General features: G+C 35.8%; 1 protein-coding gene across 2 annotated transcripts in view; it reads left to right on the top strand.

Annotated features, from left to right (window-relative positions):
- Window positions 1–13595, top strand: part of CTNNA3 (catenin alpha 3) — a 1694949-nt gene that overhangs the window by 692561 nt on the left and 988793 nt on the right. The window lies entirely within an intron of this gene.

The raw sequence follows: 13595 nt of genomic DNA, 5'->3' as shown, positions 1-13595 counted from the left end.
GGATACATTCTAAATAAAACCATTAGGATTTTTCTAATGGACTAGAAGTAGAGGTAAGAGATCAAAAGAGAAATTAAAGATGGCTCATGCTTTTATAGACTAAGATAATGAAGTGATGGCAAACTCAACTGTTTCTGGGTGCTAAGTTTTGGGAGTAAAATAAAAAGTTCACCATATTTGAATTAAATTTGGATTTGCTTTCACTTCTCTTCAGTTTTATAAGATTTTGATTTTGGAAAAGCTCTTTTTGATATTAAGATTCAAAGAATCATGATGCACTTTTGAAATATTTTAAAGTTTTTTTTTTTTTTTAACAGAACGTATAAAATGATTAGCACAAATAGTCTCCAAACAGTAGCAGCATGGCTTTCTATTCAAATGGCTTAGGCAGAGGTAAAATCTTTGCATATGGCCTTGGGAGGCAATGGACCCTAGAGCTTTGAGGAAAATTGAAATTGAAAATTACGTAAAGACTGGATATGATAAAAATTGAAATCATTGTAGAAAATATGTTTAGTGAATCCAAAATATATTTTATAATAGTTTAGAGATTAACTTATATTGCTTATTGTATATGCCAGTGAAATTTGGAATCTAGAAATGATTCTGATCAAACTTCTCAGGATCTCAGTTCGCTCATCTGTGAAACAGGACTAATAAAACCTGACCCATTTGCTTATAAGGGTTTCATTTGGGAAAAATTTCTATAATTTATATGTAAGTACATTATACACTACAAAGTGTTATCAAATATTTATGGAATCAGAGTACATTTGAGAAAATTCTTTTGATTCAGTCTAGCATATGCTATAATGGACATTTAAGGATCACCAATATTACCATAGATGAGTCAAAATTTATAAATATTATTAAAAAATTCCTTTTCTACCACAATTTTAAAGATTATTTATTTATTTACTTGAGAGGCAAAGTTACAGACAGAGAGAGGAAGAGACAAAAGAAAGGTCTTCCATCCTCTAGTTCACTCCCTAAATTGCCGCAATGTCTGGAGCCAAGCCAATCTGAAGCCAGGAGCTAGAGCTTCTTCTGGGTCTCCTGCATGGGTGCAGGGACCCAAGCACTTGAATCATCTTCCACTGTTTTCCCAGTTTACACGCAGAGAGCTGGAAGAGAAGAGGAGCAGCCGGGACATGAACCAGTGCCTGTGGGGGATGCCAGCGCTGCAGGCAGAGGCTTAGCCTGCTACGCCACCACACCAGCTCCTCTACCACATTTTAATATCCCATTTGTTATACATCATACATCACTGACATTCTGTATTTTAACTAATAAAGTACTTTCCCCAATAAACGCATGTGATACAGATATTATTAAGAGCTTAATGTTTGTGATCCTGTTGATAATAGAGTTTTGTTAAATGATTTCTTTTCATTTTTAATTAATTAGATTCATATGCATTTCTGTATTTTAATTATATCCTGATCTTCATCAGAATATTAACAATTCTCCAGATTATCTTTGATTTCCAATCTGCTTGCTTTAAGGACTCCATTAAAAACCCTATCTGGTCACATATGGTTATGAGTGAACATATCTGACTTAGATAAATGGATGAGAATTTTCCTGGCTGGGCCATTAAAATGATCTCTTGGTGCCTTTCTGGAAAGAGAAACAAAATGAGACCTTACAAGGTCAATACAATACATCCACCCCTCTTACCTGAAGATGCATTTATGCAGCATCAATCCATATTCTCAGATTTTATTGCATTCCTCACTGTCACTTCCTGCAGAGGTAGCCCTAAGCTAAATTTGAAAATGGGAAAATCTAACAACTCTTACAGTATAATCTTTACTGGCATAATTCCGAAGCCCAAAAAGACTATGTGACTTTAAATTTTTTTCTTTTTTTAGTGGAAATTTTAAAACACGCAGCAGAATAGAGAGAATGATACACTCAACATCAACTTCAGTAATTATCAGTATTTTGCTAATTTTGCTTCATCTACTCTCACACCTCTTCCCACATACATCCACATTTATATTTTGTTCTAGAGTATTTTAAAAGCAAATCTCCAACATCATAGAAGTAGATGTTGAGTAACAACCTATTCATTCATTTAGGCAGAATATCCAGTCCCAAATGGATATTTGATATACTTATTTACTCATGGTAGGTTTTTTTTTTTTGCTTTTTTTTTTTTTTTTTTGGTTTGTTTTGACAGGCAGAGTGGACAGTGAGAGAGAGAGACAGAGAGAAAGGTCCTCCTTTGCCGTTGGTTCACCCTCCAATGGACGCCATGGCCGGTGTGCTGCGGCCGGCGCACTGCGCTGATCCGATGGCAGGAGCCAGATACTTCTCCTGGTCTCCCATGGGGTGCAGGGCCCAAGCACCTGGGCCATCCTCCACTGCACTCCCTGGCCACAGCAGAGAGCTGGCCTGGAAGAGGAGCAACCAGGACAGAATCCGGTGCCCCGATTGGGACTAGAACCCGGTGTGCAGGCGCCACAAGGTGGAGGATTAGCCTAGTAAGCCACAGCAACGGCTTACTCATGGTAGTTTTAACATTTGAAGGGCTTTTGAGTAATGGGAAGCTTAGAACTTGGAGGGAAAAACATATTTCCATTTAGGGTATTTATATTAATTGTGAATTTAGTAATGGGTGAACTGGTGAATTTTGGAATAAGAAATAATAATAAAGTGCCATATGAGTCTATGCTGGTTTAACATCCCTCTTATCAGAATTCATGCTATTCCATTATACTTGCCTTTTTACCCTTCGGCAGCAAGCAATTATTTTATGTTGTTCTTTAGTAAATAAACCTGCTCATTTGTGTGTTGACAGAGGTATTCTAAGAGAAGCACAAAAAAATCCTATCAGAGAACAGCAGTAAAAATTCATTTGTAATCATGCATATTAAGAGAAATCAATTGCCTAGCTTTTCATTTAGAACAAATTCCATGAAAGAACATGTGACACCTGTGTCACACTGTAAAATTTATAATGCTATGTGTTTATATATATATCTAAATTTCTTATAATTTCTCATAATGGAACAAAGGAGTTTTAGAGTGACTGTAAAAGCCTCTTAACCAAATTTTTATCTTAATATTCGATGTTTTACTTTGTGTGTTTGTGCTTTGAAAGAAATCAGTGTTTTTATGGCATCGTAGTAAACAATTTGCTATATTCACTTTACACATAATCTGATTTAACAAGGATTTTTGAAGAAAATATTCCATTGTATCTTTATAGCATTGTGTAGCATATTTCAAAATTTGACTTATTAACAAGTATACCAACTTTAATAATTAATTCTCCAGCCACCAAGAAGAGAAGGATAATAGAAACATTGATTTTGATAAGAAGCAGATATCCCATAGGTTAGTTGTATTTTTGTTTCTGAAACTATCTGATTTTTTTTATTTTTGATTTTAGACTGCAGACCTAAGAGATATTAAATTCCTAAGAGATGAGGAACCCTGCATAGTTTCGTCATGTAGCAAGAATGAAAACCTATGGGTTCTTGTGCCATACTAAAATATATCAGCACATTTGAAGACTCTCTTAAGCCAGCTGAGAATCCTTATATTGGTTAATACTTAGTAGCTATAGCCACCCCTTGTGAAAAGTTCCTTTGAAACTGTGGCAGAGTGTTTAGGAAACTCCTGTGGCTAACAGTAGAGCCCCCACATGTTAACATTTTAATTCAAAGAAAAATGACTTTGTCCCTAGAAGCAAATGACACAGGTCCTTAGCAAAGATGCAACTTCTTTTTCTGATACTTGCTTGAGAATTCATTTATTTATTCAACAGAGAGTTATTAAGCTTTTAACACTATTCTTGGTGCTAGGGATACAATAGTGAATAAAACAAAGAACCTACCATCAGAGGGCTTGCATTGTAGTTGGTTAACAAAATTAAAAAAAAAGGCAAACCTCATAGCTACCCACTACAATGTTAGCTAGTGGTAAGTGCTCTGAAGAAAAATAACAAGGGTAAGCCTTAGTGACAGTTTAATAGGATGATCAGAAAATCCCTTTCTGAGGAATTCACAGTTGAGAGCAAGGGAGCAACTGCCATGACTCAGTCTTCTCACTAAGAGACTATGTCATTTCTCAACTCATGTAAGAGGCCCAAAGTCCAAACAAAGGATTCACACACCTTTTCTCAAAGTACCTCCTTACCTCTCCTTTGCTGATTTGTTTTCATTTCTAGTACATTGTCTGTGTCCTGTCTGCATGTTTTTCCACTTATCAAGAGATGAATGTGCTGATATTAGCAGGTAATGCCTTACAGAATTAGCTTGCTTTGAATACTTTAAAGTTAATGAGTAAGTCTGAGAAACAGAAAATATGAAAGAATCATAGAGAACTGAATTTTATTCACAGCTTGAAAAGCAGATAGGACAAAAGGATTGTCTTAAAAACAAGCAAGCCTTGCTCCTACTTTTCAGTTCCTTGACCAATTACTCTTCAGATCCAATAATTGCATTTTAGCTACTATTATTTTTTCATAATAATTCTGAGTTTTGTATATATTTCTTGCAATTATAATTGAGGATGTACTATTATATATATTCCCACATTAATATGTTAAATTGTTACCAAATTAAATAACCAGTATATAACTCGTGATGACTTTGTAAATAATGATGCTGATGGTTAAATGACTCACTAGATGTTTCCATCCTTATTCAACGTTTGTTTTTCTTGAAATTAAGAACTGTCCATATTTTTCCTTTTTCTTTTTCAGTTTGTTCAGTTTTGTCTGCACCTAGTGCTAGTTGTTTGTCCCAGTATTTTAATAGATTCATTGAGTGTCTAAGGTTTTCAAATAATCAAACACTTCAGCTAAACCTTTCCACTGGCAGCATTAATTCTCTGCTGTGGTATCCAGTGGCGCCCCTCACCATTCCCCTCACAAGATCCCCATTTCCCACCTTCCCATGTATTATTTTGCTTAGTTTACTGTTCAATTTCTTGAAGTACATTAACTACCAGATTCCTAAAGACGGGTGCATGTGAAGTAAACATGTAATGTCTGAATTTTTTTTAGTTCACCATCACTGATGGATGGTTTGCTGTATTCGCAGTTCTGGATTGTAAATCATTTTCCCACGCAGTCTTTGAGATGTTATTGCATTGTCTTCACTTGCCCAGTTTTGCTGTTGAGAATTAGAAACTGTTCTGATTTCCAGTCCTTTGGGTATAATCTCTTATTTTATTATTTTCTCTCTGGAAGCTTTTGTGATACTTTATTTTCCCAGTGTTTAGAAATTGTACAGTGTGCCCCTTTTCATTACCTTTCTATACTAAATAGTCCTAAATCTGGAAACTTGTGTCCTTCCATTCTATAAAAATTTATTGTATATTTTGAAATTGCCTCTCCCCATTTTCTTTGGTTTCTCTCTGAAACTTCTGTTGGGTAGGTTTTGGATTTTTAGATTAATCTTTTTCTGTTCTTTCCTACTTTCACTTCTTTATCTTTTTAGCATACTTCAAGTTGATTTTTCCATTTTATGCTATAATCATTTGTTTATTTTCTTTTTTTTTTTTAACTTTTATTTAATGCATATAATTTTCCAAAGTACGACTTATGGATTACAATGGCTTCCCCCCCATACCGTCCCTCCCACCCACAACCCTCCCCTTTCCCACTCCCTCTCCCCTTCCATTCACATCAAGATTCATTCTCAATTATCTTAATATACAGAAGATCAGCTTAGTATACATTAAGTATGGATTTCAACAGTTTGCTCCCACACAGAAACATAAAGTGAAAAATAATAGATGATTTTTTTAAATGATGATGAAATCAGAGCAGACCTATTGTCATGTTTAATCCCAGTGAGAGTCAAGTTGGGAATTGATAATTTTTTTTTTTTTTTTTTTTTTTACAGAGGATCAGTTTAGTATGCATTAAGTAAGGATTTCAACAGTTTGCACCCCCATAGAAACACAAAGTGAAATATATTGTTTGAGTACTCGTTATAGCATTAAATCTCGATGTACAGCACATTAAGGATAGAGATCCTACATGAGGAGTAAGTGCACAGTGACTCCTGTTGTTGACTTTACCAATTGACACTCCTGTCTATGGCATCAGTAATCTCCCTATGCTCTAGTCATGAGTTTCCAAGGCTATGGAAGCCCTCTGAGTTCTCCGACTCTTATCTTGTTTAGACAAGGTCATAGTCAAAGTGGAGGTTCTCTCCTCCCTTCAGAGAAAGGTACCTCCTTCTTTGATGACCTGTTCTTTCCACTGGGATCTCACTCGCAGAGATCTTTTGCCAGAGTGTCTTGGCTTTCCATGCCTGAAATACTCTCATGAGCTCTTCAGAATTGATGCACAGTTATTCTTAAGTGTTGAAAATTAACTGAAATGTGATCCCTGTTGAACATGGTGGTGGGAATGGGAGAGGGAAGAGATGTATAATTTAGGACATGCTCAGGCTGACTTGCCCCAAGTGGTGGAGTTGGAAGCATACCAGGGGATTCCAATTCAATCCCATCGAGGTGGCATGTACCAATGCCATCTCACTGTTCCAGGTGATCAATTTCAGTTCACAGTTGGTCATGGTGAAGGGACTGGGAGTCAAAGGGAGCACTTAGACAAGTCTAGTACCTGCTAACGCTAACTGATGGAGTAAATAAAGGGGAGGGTGATCCAACATGGGAAGTGAGATACTCAGCAGACTCATAGAATGGCAGATGTCCTAAATAGCACTCTGGCCTCAGAATCAGCCCTAAAGGCATTTGTTTATTTTCTAAAAGTTAAGAGATAGGTGTTACGGTGAAGTAGTTAAGCCACTGCTTCGGATGACCACATCCTATACTGGACTAATGGAGTTTGAGTTTAGGCTTTGCTTCCAACCCAGCTTCTTGCTAGTATGCACCCTGGGTGGCAGCAGGCGATGGCTCAAGTACTGGGTCCCTGCCACGTACTTGGGAGACATAAATAAAGTTCCAGGCTCCTGGCTTTGGCCTTTCCGAGGCCCTGCTGTTGTAGGCATATGGAGACTGAATTAGTAGGTGAAATATATATCTCTCTCTTTTTTTCTCTCTCCCTCCTCTAGCCCTTCCCTCCTTCTCTGTTTTTCTGCCTTTCAAATAAATAAATAAAACAATAAAAATTAGATTGCCAACAAACCATGCGCAACCAAATTCAGCAATGATGCTGCTACATTAAACAATGTAAAAAAAGTTTTTTTTTTAATATATAAAGGGACCCATTCACACCATTTGTTTGTTTATTGTCTACAGCTACTTTTACTCTCTGCACGGCAGAATTGAGAGATTTTAAGTCCTGCAAGCTTATGCCTTGTACCCCAATGGAAGTTGATGATCATATTTATTAGCTCCATAGCTCTTTTCTTCATTCTCTTTTTGCTCCATTTTCATAGTATACTGTGTTCCTTTTATGGATATTAAAATTAGATTCTTTTTTATTTTTTGACTCTGAGGCTATTATTTGGACTTTTTTGAAGAATACTATTTGCTGCAATGTCACTATTTTCTTTAGGCAATTTAGTCAGTTATTTTGGCCTATTTCATGTTGGAGGTTTTTTTTTTCAGCTGTTATGACTTTTTTTGTAGAAAAAATTTTAAAAAATTAAAAAAGACTTTTTTGGAATTCACTCAGATTAATGAGTGAGGTACTAAAAGCCGATAGAAAGTCAGTTGTATGTGGGTGGTTTTGGCTGTGGATTTCATGTCAGGAGGATTAGACAGTGAACTTGCTTTATCATGAAGTCTCCAGCTGTATGTATGTAGATTCCCTGTCCTGTCTCCCCGTAGCCTCCAACTGTCCTTCCCAGAGAACACTGCACTGAGGGCAAAGCAGGAGAAGGGTGCTGAGAGATCCAAGTTAATTTTGTACATCCTCTTGTTATTTTCCTCTTTTCAATCCCAGGCCTCACTGCTATGCCTGGTAACCTTGGCTCTAACAGTTGAGGTTTGAATTTGCTAGAAATTAAACTCTTCTGCTGTGCTAGCAGGAAGGGATAGACTTTCACTTGCTTGCAGTAAAGATGGATATCTGACAGTTGATTATTCTCCTTAAATACTTTAAAGTAGTCCCCAAATTTAGATGATCCCCTACTTCTGGTTATGCTCAGGACTTTGTTGAATAGCATAGGATCCCTCTTCAGTAAGTGCTTAGGTTGTTCCTTGACTCTACTCATCTATCATATAATCTGTGACTTTAAAAAATTTTATAGAAATTTGTTCATCCATCCTTGTATACTCTTTTTCCTCATTTGTGTTCATCATTATATTTATTTTAAGGTGGAACAATGATAGTGTGCAATTAGTCTGCTATATATATTTTTTTAAATTCTCAAGATAGATTTCTGGCCTGGCAGGTGGTGGTGGGGTTAGGGAAGGAGACTAGCAAAGCTACCATGTAGACTAGGACTGTAGCCCACAGACGGACATGGGAGTTAGAGGTCTTTAATTGTAAGTTTGAGCTGCTGTCCCCCTTTGCTACCCATCTCTTGCTTTCAGTATTGTCATTATAATGACTGTTTTGTGTATATATTTCTCTAAACAATCTTTTAAATCATTAGGAAACTGGTATATACTATATAATTCAGAGAGTATATCTGCATTATTTCATTTACTTTTCAGTGGGTTGTGATTAAAATGTTTTCGTAATTGTTCATTTATTTGTGAACTTTGACTCATCACTTTTGAGAGGTTTCTCCTGCATCATCCTTGTAGTCTAGACCAGACTGTCAATTTCTATAAGCTGGCAGCTTTTAAAAGTGCTAGAAAAAATACATTGTAAAACTTCCTTTTGTGTATGTTTCTTGCTTTGAATCCTGAGGGCTTATAGCTAATGGAAAGAGTATGACTTTCAGATCATTGTGTTTAAGAAAGCTAATTTTTTGTAGCCTTTTATATTTTGTATTTATCATAACTGCTTGCAAATTTAAACATTTTCAGTACGTATAAGTGTGTTTAATTCACCTGAGTCCAATGTTTTCTCAAAAGAATGAGCTTATAATTTTATTTTGTAATAGAGGTAGTATAATTTTATGTAAATGTTTCCTTAGGAAACCAACAATACCCTGATCGAAATCTGCATTTATTTTCCTGCTATTTTGTATAAAAATTATGTTTTAATTTATTGCTTATGCTTTAAAATGAATTTTCAAATTGAAAAGTATATACTTTTCTATTTTCTAATTTTATTTGTGATTTAATAGTAAAAAAATTAGAAAAATCTGACTATGATACATGTGTGTATAGTGGTAGTGGTGGTGCCAGTGGTGGTGATGTTGGTGGTGTACATATATGTATCTACATTTCTAGAGTATACCTTTACAGGTAAATTTAATATTTTAAGTAGACATTTATTTATGAAATTATATATTATTCAGACTGGACTTTCTTTTAAAGGAAATAGCCTATGTTGATTTAGTATATTTTTTTCTGTTTATAGTGTGTAGTTAAAACAATGAAAATATTTTTCATTTAGTTTTTTATAATCTTTAGTTTTGATGCTTTTCTTCTGAGATTTCCTGGGATTTTGCCTCAAGAAACCAGGACAATTAGGCATGCCATCATATATTCAAACAATTAGTACTAATTCCTAAGATTTGTATATATTTCTGTGTATACTTCTACATGACTTGAGAGGTTTTACATAATTTTAAGTGGCTTACAAGCTTAATAAGTTAAACTTGGAAATTTTTAATAGAATCAATAATAGTGATATAAAGTCTTATAAGACTTAACAGAATTGGAAGGGAATTTAAGATTATCTTGTCCAACTCACATTGTACAGATCAGAAAACTGAAGCTCAGAGTACAGAAGTGACTGGCTAAGTTCATATATGACACAGATACAGAAATTTGAGTAGAACCCAGATGCTGTGACATTACCTATTTCTTATGCCCATTCTGTCACTTTAGAAGCCAAATCAAAACCTTTGTATCATGTGAAGAATGGTGGCAGACATTATAGATAATTTTTTGTTAACCTTGATAGAATTAACTAAGTAACTAGGATTTAAAATCTGCTTTGTTACATAGAAAGGAAACAAACAGGTCTTAAAAAAACTATTCTTTCTTTAAGTTCATTTCTGATAAAGGAGATCTCACAATTTCTTAGTTTAAAGAATAGTCTACTGGAAAACTTACATTTTAACAATTGCAATACAATGTATTTATATGGCATGTACATATGAATATAACCCAAAAGTGATTGTGAGGAAGACACGATATGCCCCTAAGGAAGATTTTATGGAAAATGTAATGTTTGAGTTACACATTTCTGTCTACGGCCATACCACCATGATTGTGACCAATCTCATCTGATCTCAGGAGCTAAGTAGGGTCAGACCTGGTCAGTACTTAGATGGGAGATACTTACTTCTACAATTATAATGTGTTTATTCTATTTATTTGAAAGGCAGAAATAGGGAGAGAGGGAGAGGGGGAAACAGAGAGCTGTCCCCCATCCGTGGTTTTACTTGCCAAATACCTGCAACAGCTAGGCTGGAGCAAAGGTATGAGAACTCAAACAGGGTTTTTACGTATGGGCAGGAAGGACTCAAGTACATGAGCCATCATGTGTTGCCTCCCCTGGGGGGCATTACCAGGAAGCTGGAATGCAGACTAGATCTGTGACTGGAATCGCAGCCCTTCTATATGAGATATAAGTACCTCAAGGTGCAACTTAATCACTATGCCAAATGATTGCCCCGAGATATGCATTTTAGAAGATTCTACCAGATGGAAACTGGGGGAACGCTGTCCTAGTAAGAGAAAAGTGTAAACATTGGAATAAATCCTCATAGGATATGGCTTGTTGAGGGAATGATAAATAATTTGGTGTAATTGTATTGTAGGTTGCACAGCATACTGGAGAGTGAATTAGTAAAATAACAAAAGGGTATCTTTGGGCTGGACAGTAAAGAATGTTGGTACCAGGTTGTATCCATTATTCATAAGTGGCCCTGCCTAAATCACCAGCCAAATCTTACAAAACATGACCCTTCACCATTGTCCTGTATCCTCTACCTCATCTGAGTATACTCAGGGTAATTACCTTTTTCCAAGAATAATCAAGTCATTGTCCAGATAAGAGATGACTTGGTGCGAAGAAAAATCAGAATTTTTCTTGCAAGAATTTTGAATAGAAAAGTATCGAAAGAATGAGCTGATTAGCAGTGATGCTGAAAGAAAGCCATGCTGTAGCATTGTGGGCATTGAAGCTATCCTGTCAAGCCCACTCCACAGGAAGCAAAAAACATGAAAAATAAGCTAGACCTCAGAGGCAAAACAGAGGTAAACACAAAAGAGGTGATGCAAATGGCGAACAATGAAGTGGTAGAGCACTGGAATGAAGCTATGGTTCCCTTTCCAACACTGTTTGTATTTTTCCAACAAAGTGAACAAAATCCAAACACCCATGTGTGTCATGTGGATGAATCACAGTGAGATATTCATAATAGTTAAGCAGGACAACCGTGTATCAAACTTGTGATAGTGGTTTTTGACTTGGGGAGTAGGGGCAGGTGAGATTATTTTGCAGTTGACTTAGAATCAAGCACTTTGATATGGGATGTGGGCATCCCAAGTGGCAACTTAACTACCATGCCAAGCACTTGCTCCTAAATGTCTGTTCTTACAGATAATACATACTCAGTATGTGTTGTTGAATGGAAAACATCAAGGTGATTCAGAAAGAGATGCTTCCAAAGGTTTTATCATAATCTCTAGTTGATTCAAAAGTTTATACTGTCCAAGGTATGGTCAAGTGCAAAGAAAAAATAAATACTAAGTGTAAAGAATGTTCAAAATTTGGATCAGTTAGCTAGAATAATGGTTGGTTTCTTTTTTTCTTTTACTATTTGCAGTCTCTATTAAGAAGTGTTGCAGGTGGATTTTTATTGTTCCTTCATACCCTTTCTACCTGAAAATTTTACTATGAGGGCACTTTAATTTGTCTCTGAAAACAATAACCTTGCATTCACAGAGAAACAACTCTCATGGGGTGTTAAAATGTGCTTGAGCAATTTGGGTACAGACTCCTTGTTTGGGGCTTTTACCTCCCCCTCTTTCTTAATCGTGTTATTATTGGAAGTGGCCTCTTGACTTAAGTGGGCTTTTATTGGGGATCTCAATGGAATATCTGCAGCCTTAAAGAAATTATCAAGAGTACAGTGTCAAGGAGGGGCTGGCTTTGGAATCCAGCTTAAATAAGTCTCAACTAAAGGATGTCGATAATTTGACCTTTGTGTGTCTAATTGCTACCAATTCCACTTTAGGTGCCAGAGGTAGAATTAAGGAAAAAAAGACACATTCCTACACTCATGGTGTTTACAATCTAGTATGGCATACAAATAAAATATTTATTACAGTATTGACAATGATTGTTATCATAAAAAAATCATATGATATTTTGTGACTTCTCAGAAATGGCACTGTCCTATCCAGACTCAACTTGCAAGAGCAAGAACTGAATTAAGTCCTTGGGAAGAAAAATTATTGTGATAAGAAATTAAATAATTAAAAATGGATGATTAATATATCAAACCATAGCACAGTTAGTATAATATTGTTAATTTTTATAAATTATCAAGGTTATTCTTAACAGTGAAGGTTGAGACAAGTTATGAAACTTGACCTAACTAGCACCTCTTAGTGAATAACAATAATCTTTTGGACAGTGAAAAACGAGGCAAGAATTATTGGTCAGTATGTTTAAAAATCTATTTCGTAAAGTCTTAGGTGGTCTGCACCATCCTTTTATCCTAAACACTTCTTTAAAACAGAGGAGGTGCAATGGTGACAGCTTGGATAAGATCCCTGTCTACAGATACCATAACTTGACTGAGACAAATGTGGACCTGTTGTCAGAAATAATTGTGTCTGACAGTTTATATGCTGCAAGAAACAGGCATGGAGTCACACTGTCATTGCAGAGGCTTCAGGTGGAAGCAAAGGCTCTTGAAGTCTCTGAGAAGCAGTATACTAAAGGGAAATACTTTTATCTCACAAGGAAAAATCAGTGCGGAGTACTGGACCCAACTTTTTTGGTTTCTTCCCATAGGAAAATTAGGTGTCTTACACAGTTAGGCCAAGAAGTTTGGTATGTGATATGCACTAACTTCCTTGACTTTCCAATATCACAATCAATTTGAGGCCATCAAATAGAGCTTCTAGCCAAACCTTTCAGGAAGACAATTCCCAGATGTGCTATGTGTAGTGAAGCAAAAATAATGTCTACTGGAGTAATAATGTAACTTCTCTATAAAATGCATTCTTATGGTTAGAAAACTCATGTTGATATTTTGAGGTTGGTTTCAAACTTTTTGGTCAATTTTTAATAGGCTTCATGATGTCCATTTTATGGCAAAGGATAATTTAGATTCCTTTTAATTTAATTACTTAAAGCATCATTCTCAAGCAAAGCCCAGGAAGCCTTCATTTATCCAATCTTCCTGTGATAATGGCATGTATATGTTTACATTTGAGGGGGGTAAATGTTCCCAACCCTTAGATATTCATGGTGTGCAATGAACTACAATTGACAATAGGGTCAGATGAGATTTTCAACCATTTTGCAAACTCCTAGGATATATTATTCTGAAAGTTTCTACTATGGGATATTGAATGAT

Source organism: Oryctolagus cuniculus, chromosome 15, assembly GCF_051225735.1.
Source record: "Oryctolagus cuniculus isolate XC-2025 breed Fujian yellow rabbit chromosome 15, ASM5122573v1, whole genome shotgun sequence".
Taxonomy (NCBI): Eukaryota; Metazoa; Chordata; class Mammalia; order Lagomorpha; family Leporidae; genus Oryctolagus; species Oryctolagus cuniculus.
This window is presented reverse-complemented; position numbering and strand designations above follow the sequence as displayed.